This window comes from Alligator mississippiensis, chromosome 6 (genome assembly GCF_030867095.1).
Source record: "Alligator mississippiensis isolate rAllMis1 chromosome 6, rAllMis1, whole genome shotgun sequence".
NCBI lineage: Eukaryota > Metazoa > Chordata > Crocodylia > Alligatoridae > Alligator > Alligator mississippiensis.
The window spans coordinates 85,961,924-85,977,137 of record NC_081829.1 but is presented as its reverse complement, the minus strand read 5'-3'; the positions used below and the strand labels follow the sequence as shown (position 1 = coordinate 85,977,137).

Below are 15,214 nucleotides of genomic sequence, written 5' to 3'. Positions count from 1 at the left end.
ACTTCTCTTTTGCCCCTATGAGGTGTTATTATTCCCACTTGACAAGTGGGGAAAGTGAGTGCCAAAGATATAAAGTTAATTATGCAAGATCACACCATGAATCAGCATATGAAACTGAACTAGAAACCTGGAGGCCTTTGCTGATTCATGGTCCTTTGCTTTAACCTCTAGGTAAACTCCCACCCAGAAGAGCATTTGTTTGTGTGCAATGTGCCAAATTTTATTCTTTTTTGATAAGAAAAACACAATGCAAAACAGTTTGTTAGTGAAGCAAGATTTAACTTTCATCCACATTTCTATGTCTCCCTAGGAAGTCATAAATTAGAGTTGTGTGTTTATGAGAAAGGAGGTAGCACTGCATTATAACTCTGATGTATAATAAAAAAGACAGAAAAGCCTCAAGAGGTTGAACGCTTTTGGTGGACTCAAATAGGATTCTTTCATACTAGAAGCTGATGCCTAACTTTATTTTGATGGTATTTTCAGAAGAAAGCAAGAAAAACAATTTGTCCATCTAAATATTTGAATGGGTGGGGTGTTTGTGTGTGAGGGGAGAGGCAGAATTCAGATAGTGATGAAATGAACTTGGGTTCATGAAAGCTTTTTCTACACACACACACATACATACATATTTTGGTTAGTCTATGATTGAGGAAGCAGCTAGTTAAGACTTCTGCTTTTAGCTACATTTCTTCTTGGAATATATATTATTAGCTCATACCCCAGTTTTCTCTCTCTCCCATTTGTCGATTTAATCTACCTGGGTGTATCTACATGTGAATATAAGTGTGCTTAAATGTAATGTGCCTTATGCTAATATGCATTAAGCATTTTTGTCAGGTGTCTACTCGTGGTGGGATTTGGGATTAACTTTATTTCCAAATCACTCCAGCCCTGTGGCCACCGGGGGGAGCTCCAGCCTCTGGACACATGGTTGCAAGAACTTGGCATCCATGCTGAAGGCAGAGCCAGTGACCACTACTTGGCAGCCATCTTGAAAGCATACCCGCCTCACTGTAACCTCTAGGCTAACGCTTCCTGTGTCAGAGCAGCAGAGTGGCTGAAACACAGGCAGCACATGCCTGCCCTGCTCCTGCTGCAGCTGCACTCCCCAGTCCTGGCTGCCCCAGCTCCTGGCCTTTGCATCCAGGGACAGGGTCCTCCACTCCTCAGGGATGCTGTAGCTGTCCTTCTTGCCCCCCACCATTCTGGCCATCCTGTGCCACCCACCTTCCCCACCCACTCTGGCTGCCTGCTGGATGACTGGTACGTAGCCTTCTGGGGCCCCCACCACTGCACAGCTGCTGCCACCAGACATGGTGACCACAGGCTCCAGGACACCCATCACCCTCTTGTCCTACCATCCTCACTACCTCTGGGCCTGCTATGCTGCAGGAATGGGATGACAACCAGTGGGTTGATACACTCTGGATCACCCGGGCCACCTTTGAAAACCAGCTGTGCCAACTCTAGCCCCACCTGGAGCACCAAGACATGGAGATGTGCCCAGCCATCCCTGCCAACACCCACTTGCCCCGCCGCCCACACACCCCCAGCACACCCTCCAACATCACTCCAGGACATGCACATGTTTGGTATGAAAACCTTTATTCCCCTCACAACCCCTCACCTACCCTCTCAACCAATACAGCCTCCTCTCCTCAGCCTTCCCAACACACAGATCCCCTCCACCTCCATCCCCACCAACCAACAATAAAAAAAAACCCTCCTCCCAAACTGAAAACTGTGTGAAAAAGTCTCTGTCTTTCTCTGAGTTGCAGAGTGGGGGGCTGTGTGGTAAGGGTGCCTAGGGTGCAAAGCCCAGTGGCAGACAGCCAGCATCCTGGCCATGGACATTTCCTGGGTGGGTCTGGGAGCCATGATAAAAGCCAGGGGCTCCTATGGGCAGGAGGTGGTAGAGGCCCTCCTTCAAGGCCCAGGTGGGGAGCCTGTTGCAGAGCAGTGGGTGGAATCCAGGGGCCCAGCATGGCCAGGGCTGGGGAAGTTTGGGGGGAAGCCTGGAAATGGCCTCCAATAGCCTGTCCTGGCTGGCCAGCTGCTGCTGGAGCAGCTCCATACTTCTGGAGCTGCTCCAGAGCCCCCAGCTGGCCCCAGTATTCCTGCTGCACCCCGACCCATGCCTCCTCCCAGGCAGTCTCCCAGGCAACATCTTCCTCCTGCCAGGCTAGCTCCTGTGCCTCCTGCACCTGCTGCTGCACCTGTTCCTGTGCTACCCAGTTCTCCACCACCTCCACGAGCCACTGGAGCAAGAGGGTCCAGTCCCTAATGCACTGGTGGTGCAGCCAGCACATCTGGGCAGCTCCAGCAGTGAGTGAGCAGCTCCAACAGCAGGTGGGCAGCTCCAGCAGTGGGTGGTGGCCCTGCAGAGGCAAGAGACAGAAGCCTTTTGTGTGTGTTTACAACATTTCAGAGAAAGATGCTCTGCACCAGGGACCCTGTGCTGCCCCGTCTCAGATCAGAGGTTGGCCATGCATGGGTGCCCAGGGGCCCAGGCAACCACCACCCAAGCCCCCCAGCCCCACTTGCTCCCCTGGGGACAGCAGGCCACTGGGTGGTGGCCACCAGCAGCCTGCCTCCCCTGCCCCCTTCTTAGGGTAGGCCGGCCAGGCCACGTGCCAAAGCTCCAGACCCCACTCCCCGCCCCCCCCCCACCTGCAGGCCAACCACTCTGCTGCACTGATGCCCAGCCCATGGTGACTGGGCTTGGAGTGCACAGGGCTCCTGGAAAACTGGGGCAAGGGGCTGGCCATACCCCTGCCTTCCTCTCTGGGGGCCTCATCAGGGAGGTGCCTCATAGCTGACTCCCTCCCATGCCGTCACTGCATCCTATGCATGCCCCTTCATGTGCCCTGGACAGTGTACAATGAGCTCTTTGTGCAGCCAGAGGGTTGCCTGAGCCACTATGCCCTGCTGCTGCTGATCCTGCTGGTGCCCCAGGAACACCTGCATTCCTGGCTTAGGATCCTGAGCTATGATGGGGGGCATGCCCAGGCTGTCCCACAACCTCCAGCACCACCTAGAGGGCTACCTGTGGCAGCATTATGTCCCTGCTCTCTGCTGCCGAGGATGATATTGCCACTAGCATCAATGCATCAATGCCTTCTTTAGCATGTGAGAGGCCTGTGCACACCCAGCTGCAGGGACATGGGCTGCTCACTAAAATGTTGAACTGCGTCCTGCCTCTCTGCATGCTACTGTGGAGACCTGAGGCTAGGGGAGTGTGAGCGGGCTGGGCAGGGATCAGGGAGCAGGGGCACAGACTGGTGAAGGCTGAGGACTGGAAGGGCCCTCCCCCAATGCAGGACTTACCATGTGTCCAGGGCTGGCAAGGCTGGCCGCTTAGCATGGGGCTCTCCATCAGCTATGGTGTCCAGCTGCACCCAATGTCCATGACCTGCAGTGTGAAGCAGGTCAGCATCTGGCCAGGCCCTCTAGCTCCCACCCCGCTCCTGCCCCCCCCCCCCAAGGAAGGAGCTGAAGGCCAGTGGTGGTTTGGCTGTCCACTCTTTGTGGTGGAGTGTGGGGTTGGGCTGAGGTTGAGGCAATGACTCAGAAGAACTCCTCAAGTTGCCAGTGGATGCAGCAGCCAGGAAGGTGGATGGGGCAGGGTGCTGAAGGCCTGAGGTCCCCTCCTCCGGTGACACATCACCAGAGGCATCAGGGCAGGGTACAGGTAATAGTAGGCCACCCCTGGTGGGTCTCTGAGCCCCCGCACAGCTGTTCCTGCAATGCTGGCCCTGGAGGCTGCCAGTAGCACCCAGAATTGGGGCATGGGTAGAGACTGTGAGCCACATGACAGAGGTGCTTCACCACAGTACCTGCAAAGAGACAGAGCTGGCGATGAGGAGCAGTAGGGAGCAGGTGCTGGCCTTCCTGTCTGGGCAATGGACTCAGCAGGCTGCAGCCCTTTGTAACACTCACCTGTGGCCAAGAAGTAGGTCCAACTAGGGGACAGGACAGGCAGAGACTGCCTGGGTCCTATCCAGAGGGGCACACAGGGCATGGTGGGCTCCTGCAGATAGCACTGGCTCCTTCAGGCTCCCTGTACTATGTGCCCCAAAGCAGAAAATGGCTGGAGGCTTTTATATTCTGCAGCTGGGAGCTGCCAGAAAGCAGTCCAGCCCTAGAGGGGGAGAGGTGTCCAGCCAGGAGCCTTGGGGATGGGCTCTGGCTGGCCACCTAGTGGTTGGGCAGACCCAGCACTAAAGTCCCTGCATTAACGTGCATTAACACAGCTGCATGTGTGTTAAGGTGCCTTAATTAATCGTGCCTAAATTTGATACTTGCTTTATGCAGTATCAAATTTGGGTGGGATCAGCCTCAATTTGCAATTAAGGTGTGTAGATGCATGCCCTTAATGAGCCTTAAATTGGGCTAATATTAAATGTCCATGTGTAGGCATCCCTCTGTTTCACTCTATCTAGCATGTAGGTTGTGAGCAAGGAGGGACTGGAACTCTTCTTTATTACATGCTTGTACAGTGAATAGCTAAACTTCCCTTGACTTCCCTAGGAATTAGTAGAAAGCAATAATAATAATAATAATAATAATAATAATAAATACATCACTGTCTTAACCTCAAAACCACTATATTCTGTCCCAGCACACGTAAAAGGACCCTAGACCATATTTTGCTTTCACTCATACACACCAAACATGGAAATAAGATAGAAATAACTTCTACTGTATTTTCACAAAAATAGTTTCCCTTTCTAGTAAAATACCTAACTCATTTCACGTGAAAAAAAAGATGATCCATTATTTTGCTTGAATGCTTCCAGTTGAACTCACTGCTGAAGAAAAGTGCTTCTATTCAGCTGGAACACTGGATAGCATAATAGGTTATTTATTGGCAGTGGGTTGTGTGGGGATGATTACATTCTGGTAGGTATTTAAGTTTAAAGTCCAAAACTGCAGAACAAAAAGCTGTTTTCTATTCACATTTGGCTAGAGATACTCAAAATAAAATGGACCACCCACAATATGACACTTAGGAAGGCTGCAATGTATTGAATCTGCTGAGAGTCAATTACCAAAATTGATTCAGTGAGACCCTGGTAAACACAAAGGGAAAAAATTGATGCAAGGAGTACCTTTTAAAAAAAAATCCTAAAGATGATGAACCAACCAAAACATATACATGATAAAACAGCACCTTCTTAAGGGGACTATATTTGCACTGGAGTCCCAAATCATTTCAACATGCTGCAGTGTGCACATTTAATATTCTTATTAGAAAGTGCATCATGTAAAAGCTTGCTTTATGACTGTGAGCACCCAAAATATTCAACAACTTAATTACTCAGCAGTGATCTGGGGATTTGACCTTTCTATTGACTGTTTTGCTGAAGTGTGGTTATAGCAAATAATAATGCATCTAGAGGCTGGCTTAATACTTTGCATAGATTGTTCCCTTTCTCAAAATCAAACAAATGAAAACAGCTGAACAAAACTTAAGCTGACAGTAAAGCATAAAAGAAATGCGATTTTCATCGTGCTGACAAGTTCTTTTGAAACAATACAGAACTTACATTTCTGGCAGCTTTCTCAGAAACTAGGCAATACATTAACAGAGCTAAAATACACCGAAGAATCACTGGGTCAAATATGACACTTCAATTCAGGCAGAAGCAATTGACCATTGTTGACCTAACTTGTAAAGTTAAACTTTGTATTTCCTGAATTCTGGGCTTAATTCTGCAAGGAACTTGTACTTTGGCTCCAGTCTAGCAAAGTATTGAACTGTGCACTTAAGTTGGTTAATTAATCTATTTTTGAGTTTAAAGTTAAGCGTGTGCTTAAGTGCCTTGCTAGCCTAGAATTAAAATGCTCAACCCCTTTTTGAATCAGGTTTTCTGTGCTTTATTTTCATTTGCCCAAAAAACATCATGAGTGCATTACACTTTTCAATCTATTTTTGCATAAGTGCTTTATGGTAAATTGACTTGTAATGACAAGGTCATTTAATATCATGATATAGCAATAGCATAGCTAAAGGGATGATTGGGACACCAGCTCTGGGCACTGAGTTGGGAGGCAAAAATAACAGCCATTACACTTCTGGTCCTGATGTGCTACCATTTCATGGGCCACTATCCAGGGTGCAGAACTGCCCAGTTATGTCTCTCTGATATAGTAATATTCATTAGGGCTGTGCAAAATGGCACCATTCCATTTTGCCTTGAGTTTCGATGGTTCACCAGAACAATGTTTCATATCAAATTTCATTTTGAGTCGAAACAGCTGTTCCTTTCTGTTCCATTGAAACAGAAAGACTGTTTTGACACTATTTCGAGTTTCGCTGAGGTTGGGAAGTCAGCCCAGCTGGGCTGACTTCCCATCCCCAGCACCAGGGTGGAAGGCAGCCCAGCTAGGTTGCTTCTGGTGTCCCGCACTACATCATGCCAGGGGCGGGAGGCAGCCCAGCTGTACTGCTTCCCGGTCCCCCGCGCTAGATCACACCAGCACGATGTAGCTCAGGGGATGGGAAAGCAGCCCAGCTGGGTTGCCTCTCGCCCCCAGTGCAATGTAAGCCCATGTCACATGTTGCTCAGGGTCTTTCCTCATATATAGTTAAGGGCACTTATCTGGCAAGCCACTATATGGGTCAACAATCTAACCTTTTTCCTCCTCTGTCCTATAACATCTATAGGGGCCAGTCATGTCTTGTAATCTAACTTTACACTGTGTTCTGTCTTGCTCTTCAGCAGAAAGTGTCTTTAGATACTTGCTGCGCCATTCTATTAAGTCATCTATCCTACGTTGTCTGCTGCTGCCTACCAGGCCAAAGAGCATGGTCTTCAGCAGGCAATTGTCCTTTACCCAGCAGATGTATTTTCACACAGTTAATGCTTCTTTCTCATTGCCTCATCAACTATTATGTCTTTTATAATGATCCTTTTTTCTGATCATCTCATTTCTGATGTGGTCTCACCACAAGCACAAGTTGACCACAAGCAACCATCTTTTACATCTTTAATTTCAAAGAATGGTAGTGAACTTCAACTTTCTTGAAGGGCACTGTGCCATACTGTGTCAAATGTCATTTTGATGTCAAGGTAGTATTTTAAAACATTTCTGTTTACCATTTCTGTTGTCTGTGATCAGCCTCAGGCACGGGATCTCTCATACTACCCTCCTGTCTTTGCAAAAACCATTTTCCAAACGTTTAATGTTTTCTATGACACTTTCAAGAATAATGAAGGGGACTTTACAGAGATGGTTGATCAGGGATACTTCTGCTATATTTTGTGAAGTTTTGAAGGTTGCTCTTGCTTATTATTTTTGCTTAACATCTACTTACCCACTCTTTAGGAATCTTTTCTTCTTGTTAGATATTGTTGTATAGACCATGCAACTGCTTGATCAGATTTTCACCTCCTGAGTGTATAAAGGCCTATAGGTTTCAAATCTTTGAGTAGCTCCTTGTTTTTTGATCCTTATCAAAAGCCTTGGCAAAATTCAGCCGTCCTCTTCAGGATATCCTTTTCTGAGAGTAGTAGGCTCTCCTTGTCCTCAACTATCCAAAATTCTAAACTGGTACTTCTTCTGGGTCATACTCTTGATTTAAGGTCTCCTGGGAGCTCTTGATGTTGCATTACTGCTCTTTGAGTCAGTTCTTCTTGTCTATCTGATCCACTCCCTTTTCTATGGAGTTCATGGTATGTTTGCAAAAGCAAGTTTTGCTTTTGGCCTCCTGCTTTTCACTGGCCAAGAAATGGAGATATCCAGTACTTCCTACTTGCCTTTGATCCCTAATATATCTGGGATAGCTAATTTCAGAACCCATTCCTCAGTACTCATTTCCAAGCCAAGTCATTAACGCTCTTCGGAGACCTACTCTTAATATTTTCTTTTTACATCAACCTACTCCAGCGCTGCAACACTGTACCTGTACTTGACTGGCCTTAACAGCTCATACCCCACACAGAGTCACTTCAAGAAGAGCTTGATGCAGAGGATATAGTTGTAATGCAAAAAGATAGATAATCCGGGGAAACTGGCACCGAGATCAATACAAAATGGATAATTGAAGTAAAGGGACAAAGTTGAGCATGTTTCCAGATCAATTTCCTACTTGAACCTCCTACTGTACACAGGGAAACTATAAGATCTTGTGAACTGTGGCAGTTGTTCACCTCATTTTTTTCTGGCACCATATTCAAACTTGCCCATGGTCTCCTCCCATCCAGTGCTATCCTTGCTGAACTTTGTATTCCAGTCACCAGATACTATACCAATGTCTGTCTTTAGAATACTGTTTAGGCATTCCTCAACATAATAGTCCAAAGCTGTGGTAAATCCTATATTTTCTATGAAGCACTGTTAGGCCTGACTCATCTTTTATTATCCCTCCAACTACTTTTGGTTTCAGATACAGATCTAATTACTTGTTAAACTTGTTCCAAATTTATAAATAATAAACCTAATCTGCATTTCCTTGCCTGATACGCTTTACCACTTTTAGGCTTAGGTCATGGTAACAAGGGTTCAGAATCCTTTTTCAGCCCTCAGTTTTTCTCATTAAGTTTTCTCCTCCATATTAGCCTGTTTGCTTTGTTTTGTTTTTAATCTAAAAGAATCCTTACACCACATCTGCCTTTCTCATGGCCAAAGCTCAGTGTGTTTCCCACACCAGTGTGTCCTTTATAACCCCCCTTTTTCCCCTTCATTCCTCTAGAACAGTAGGGCTCAACTAATTCAATCCTGTGGGCCAGATGAGTAACACAGGGTCAGTCTTCAGGCCCAATCCAGGGCACAGAGACATGTCATCTGGTGCACAGGACTCACCACAAGTCCAGAAATTTGGCAGTAGGACAAGCAGTGACAATGCTAATTGTCATGGCTCCAGAAGCCATGACAATGAACAATGCTACCACTACCCTCCCCCACCAGTGCCAAATGTCTGGACCTAACGGCCAAATGACTTAGCTCCATGGTGTGAATCCTGGTTACCTATGCTCTAGAGCAGAGGTTCCCAACCACTGGGCCTTGGCACGGTACTGGGCTGCAGTGGGTTAGCTGCTGGGTCATGACACAAGCCCCCTGCTCAGACCCCCATCTGTCTGCCCAGACAAGTGGCTTCTGAGGTCACAGCTGAGCTTCAGAGGTTAAAGCTGGGTGGTAGGGGAGCCCCAGGAGGGAGGCAGCCGCTTTCACGTGCCCCGTCCCACTCCCGCAGGGACCATGGTAAAAAAAAAGGTTGGGAACCAGTGCTCTAGAGGTATTCACCACTCTTTCCCATACTTTCAGACAAATATAGGAAAACTAGTTCTCCCAGGTCAAGGCAACTTCCATAGCATTACTATTGTTCAATCAGAATACAGTCATTAAGATTAACAACTCTCCATTGTCTCTAATCTCTGAGTACATTACACAGTTTTAATGTTAGCAACTGGAGAATCCCACAGACATTGAGAGTGTCCCAAAAACATACTCATAATAGCAGGTTCAGAGCATTAACCAGATACATAAATTGTATAGAAAAGGATTCCCCCAGTCATACATGATTTTGTAAGGTATCAGTTGAAGAAGCAGCCTTTCTACCATATCACTGATACAGTGACCAAGAAAATTGAAATCAAATAAGGCGTTAACTGGGATTGTTCAATGAATCATTTAGGGTTTCTGATAAAGGGCATTTCTTAATTCATATCCCAGCTGACTCCATAATTTCTGTCCTTACCCATTAGGCTTTTCATGATGTATCGTTTTCAACGTAATTCCTGAAGGTCAGCTAAATTACAGGATGTACTCATGTACTCAGGATGTATGTTATGGCCATGTTAATCCAATCATTCCTAATATCTTAGTTTAACCTTTTGTGTTAAAACCTCAATTCAACCAAGCATGTAAGCACAGACGTAACTGGACTGAGAATTAGGAGACTATTCCCTGTTGTGTGACTGGCCTGCTGAGTTAGACCAATCACTTCACCTCTATATGCCTACATTTCCTTTTATGTAAAACATGTATAACTAACTTCCCTTCGCAAAGCACTTTGAGTTCTACTTATGCAAAACACTATAGAAGAGCCAGGAATTATTATAAAGTGAATTTTGTGCTTAAATGCTTTCCTGAACAGCAATCATAGAATCATAGGAAGTTAGGGTTGAAAGGGACATCAGGAGGTCATCTAGTCCAATCCCCTTCTAAAAGCAGGACCATCCCCAACTAGATCATCCCAGCCAAAGCTTTGTCTAGCTGGGTTTTGAAACCCTCCAAGGATGGAGCTTTCACTACCTCTCTGGGCAACCTGTTCCAGTATTTTACTATCCTTCTATTGAGAAAATGCTTCCTAATATCTAACCTAAACTTCCTTTGCTGCAACTTGAGAACATTGCTCCTTGTTCTGTCATTTGCCACCACTGAGAATAGTCTAGCTCCATCCTCTTTCAAACCTCACTTCAGGTAGCTGAATGAAGGCTGCTATTAAATCCCCTCTCAGTCTTCTCTTCTCTAGACTAAATAATCCCAGTTCCCTCAGCTTGTCCTCATAAATTATGTCCTCCAGCCCCCTCACCATTTTTGTTGCCCTCCACTGGACTCTCTTCAATTTGTCCACATGCTTTCTGTAGTGGGAGGCCCAAAACTGAACACAGGACTCCAGATTTGGCCTCACCAGTGCTGAACAGAGAGGAATAATCACTTCCCTTGACCTGCTGGCAACACACCTACCAATGTGTTGATCTATAGTATGCCAGTATGCCTTCTTGGCAACAAGGGCACACTGCTGGCTTATATTCAGCTTATTGTCCAGTATAACCATCAGGTCCTTTTTTACAAAGCTGCTGCCCAGCCAGTCAACTCCCACCCTGTACTGGTGCATAGGACTGTTTCATCCTAAGTGCAAGACTTTGCACTTGTCTTGCTGAACCACATGACATTTCTTTTGGCCCAATCCTCCAATTAATCTAGGTCACTCTGAACCCTAGCCCTACATTCAAATGTATCTACTACTCCCCACAGCTTGGTGTAATCTGCAAACTTGCTGAGGGTGCACTCTATGCCATCTTCTAGGTCATTGATAAAGACATTGAACAAAACTGGCCCCCAGACCAACCCCTGGGGCACTCCACTTGATTCCTGCTGCCAACTTGACATCGAGCCACCAATTACTACTCTCTGAGCCTGATGCTCCAGCCAATTTTCCATCCACTTTACAGTCCATTCATCCAGCCCAGACTTGCTTAGCTTTCCTGCAAGAATGTTGTGGGAAACCATATCAAAAACCTTGCTAAAATCAAGGTACACCACATCCACCAGTCTCCTCACATCAGCAGAGCCAGCCATCTTTTCGTAGAAGGCCATCAGGTTGGTCAGGCATGACTTGCCCCTGGTGAATCCATGCTGACTGTTCCTAATCACCTGCTTCTCCTCCAAGTGTTTAGAAATGGATTCCTTGAGGATCTGCTCCATGATTTTTCCAGGGACTGAATTGAGGCTGACTGGTCTGTAGTACCCTGGATCCTCCTTTTTCCTTCTTATATAGTGCCCTTTTCCATTCATCCAGGATGTCTCCTGATCACCATGAGTTTTCAAAGATGCTCTTCAATCACATCAACCACCTCCTTCAGCACCCTTGGGTGTATCCCATCCAACCCCAAAGACTTTTACGTGTCCAGCTTTTTTAATAGTCCCTAACCTGTTCTTTCACCATTGAGGGCTGCTTACCTTCTCCCCAAGCTGTGCTGCCTGATAGCACAGCTACCCAGTCTGATAGCTGACCTTGCCTGTGAAGAGTGAGTCAAAAAAGGCATTGAGCTCTTCAGCCTTTTCTGCATCCTCTGTCACAAGGTTTCCTCCCCCATTCAGTAAGGGACCCACACTTTCCCTGACCTTCCTATTGCTACTGACATACTTATAGAAACCCTTCTTGTTACCCTTCACATCCCTAGTTGCAACTCCAATTGCACATTGGCCTTCCTGACTTCATCTCTGCATGCCCAATTAATGTTCCTATATTCTTCCCTACTTATTTGTCCAATGTGTTTATAATTAAGCCCATACTTAAGTGGTTTGCCGAATTGGGACCTAGAGTGTGTCAACCTCCAGAGATACTACTTTTTAAATTACTTACAGTATTCTGGTATGATCTGGATTTCCTCTAGTGTTTCTTCATCCTTCCCTGGAAAATGTAGCTGTGTTTACAGCATCTGTCGTCATATCTTTCTTTATAAACAACCTGGCAAAGAATTTGTTTAATGATACATGCAAGGCCAGTGGTAAATTCTTTTGTAAAGAATAGATGCAAGCTATTGTGGATGTTGTTTCAAGTGAGATTTTGGCAAACACATGCAAACCCCTAGTCTGGTATTTCTTTGTTTTTCTCTCTTTATGGAAACAACTATAAATAATTTAATACAAAATGATATCTTTTCTATATATTTCTGACCATCCTATAATAGCAAATTATATCTCTGTGATAGAATCCAACAGCATGATTCAAAATATGTCCTGAAGAAATATTCTTTGTTAAATACTGTTGTTTTTAATTTCAGTAAGTTTTCAGTAACTTACATTGATCCCTTGTGATTTCATCTCCATTATATTGGACAGGAATTTTCCATAAGGGTTCAGACTGAATGAAAGTCTGCATTGTGCCACTTTGGCTACTACATTATCCTAGCCTACCCTCATCTGTAATATCTGTTTAATATCACAATTTTATCACATTGTCATATTACAATGATAATTACAGTACTACAATATTATCTACTCACCTATATGAATTAGGCAAAGGAAAGAAGTTTTTGGATTATATTAATGTAATAATAATATAATAGTAAAGAGAATATAAGATTTTTTCCAGTGAGAAGCATTGCTTTTAAAAGGTGCAGGAGTCCAAGGTTCTTAGGAACAGAGCTTAGTGGGCACATGTAGATGTGCCCCTGATTGCGCATTTGGTACTGCGCAGTCATTTAGTACTCGGTTTACCAAGTAGTAACTCGGTTTAGTAACTTGGTTTGCCAACTTGTAGTAACTTAGCTTACCAAGTACTAAATGACTGCACAGTACCTGCCATTACTTTGTAGTCCTGGTGGCGCACAGTTAGTTTTAGACACTACATCACCGTTGTGACAAGCTACAGTGACATAGCTCATCATGATGGCAACATAGCATTAACATCACTGTTTTTGCCCACCAATGCTACATCACCATAACATGTCACTACAGTCATGTAGTGTGTCATGTGGACACACCCAGTGAAAAATTTGTAGTCCAGGATTTTCAAAAAAGCCAAATTCTATTGAAATTCAGTGGGAGTTAGATGTCTAACTTCTTTAGGGGCCTTTGAAAATCTCGGCAATATTGAATAATAATTTGACAATTTGCTTGTTAGTCTATGCACATTATCTGAGATAGTCACATATTTATTTATTATTCAAAATTATTTCAAACATGAGTCTGCTGATCATTTAAGAAAAAAATCTTTGCAAATTTTTAAAATGAGGAAATAAAATCCACTTAAGTCAATTATCTAGTAGTATATTTTTTTTCTTCCTCCAGATGAGTGATGTATATAAATAACCAACATCAGTAGTACTTTTGTTGTTTACATTCAAATATAAACAGCACAATACAAAATTGTCAATATTTTCTATTGGTTCAACATACAAGCTGTAGTACTCAAGTCCTGTTGTCACAGAATTATTAATAACACATTCTATTTATGTACCCCCAAAAGTATTCATTTTATTGAAAAGCATGAAAAAAGGGAGATTCTGTGAAGAATTTGCCCTTTTTCTCTATTACTTAGCAACCAGCTTCTCCTGAAGAAAAATACTGCAAATTGAAAGGTCCTGTTATTGAAAGGTGGTTAATTTCGTCTTTTATATCTGCAAAGAAGTTTGAAGTACTATTTTTATAGAGGCAGGATGGCAGCTACAGAAACTCCATGATATTTTGCACTAGGTATTTGTGGTGGCTTTAAACTGATATATAACACAAGAGATGCACTTTGTGGTATTATACAAATGACATTCACTTGTTCTGAGGAGATCCTTTTATCTGTGAGTGTAACAGGCAACAAAAAGAACAACCAAACTCAAGTGACAGGGCAGGTGATGTTCCCTTAATGAAGTTGTACCATGAATGTATGGCATATACACTGAATAACAATGAATTCCAAAAGGCACTGCAATTTCCTGTCAACCCAAATTTCCAATTTGCTCATTTCCAGACAGAATCTGAGTTTTTAAACTTATGCTGCCAACCTGGGCCTAGAGTGATACTAACATCATTTCTATGAAAACTACCCATTGAAGGTCAGTTGTTTAATCCTCTATCGAATTTCTCACACATGCCTTTGCAACCAATAGCATCTCTGGGGTGGTAGGAAGGTTGCTATTGGGTGCACAGCTGCACTTGCTATAGCAAATACTCGTGGTGTTGCAGGGAGCACCATTCCTTTTGCCTCACTCACCCCCTGCCTGCCAGATTCACTGCTGGGTATAGGGCTGCACTGCCTGGCTTCTACACTTGGGCAGTGTAGGGCTGCTTCTGCTGTGGCCAAAAGTCCTGGGGGGGATTCTGGAGTACCAGGTGGAACTCCTAGGGTGCCCGTCCATGAGGCTGCTGCCACTGGACCTGACACTGCTACAGTAGTAGCAGCAGCAACAACTGTGTAGGGAGCCTGGGCAGGTAAGACTTCCCCGCCCCCCGCTTTCCCCTCCCTTGTCTACATTGGGTGAGTCTACATGAGATGCTGACTGCTCAATAGCCAAAAAACACTGTCCAGTAACGTGTTACAGCACTGATAGTGCTAATATGCTACTGTGCAGTATTATTGGGCTACTGCACAGTAGTGTCACCTAAAAGATGTTTGCCAGCACTAGTAACTCCAGTTACTGTGCATTTATTTAGTATTTGCTAATACAAATACAAATAAATGTGCAGTAATGATCGTGCAGTAGCATCTCATGTGGATGTACCCGGGGATCTACATACCGATCCCCTTCAGCCACCCCAGATGCTGAATGAGTTCTCTTCACCTCTCCCTGAGCCTTTGGAAAGCATGAGGCCACAAAGAAGGACCTTTCTATGAGCCACTCTTCCTTTAGTGTCTTTTTAAATTGCGAAGTGCAGTACATTAGCCACATAAGAAAATGAATGTGCAGGCTTTCAGCAAGAAGCAATTATTTGCAAATCAGAGTGGTACAGCAAGCTCATCAAATTGTGTCAGTGCAACATG

General features: G+C 44.7%; 1 long non-coding RNA gene across 1 annotated transcript; it reads right to left on the bottom strand.

The window, feature by feature from the left end:
- Window positions 1–1,659: 1,659 nt before the first annotated feature.
- On the bottom strand, window positions 1,660–6,148 carry LOC109282806 (uncharacterized). The gene is made up of 3 exons (XR_002089817.2): window positions 3,943–6,148; window positions 3,331–3,415; window positions 1,660–2,381 (listed from the first exon to the last, which is right to left on the bottom strand). It is a non-coding gene; the product is annotated as an uncharacterized LOC109282806 (long non-coding RNA).
- Window positions 6,149–15,214: the final 9,066 nt, after the last annotated feature.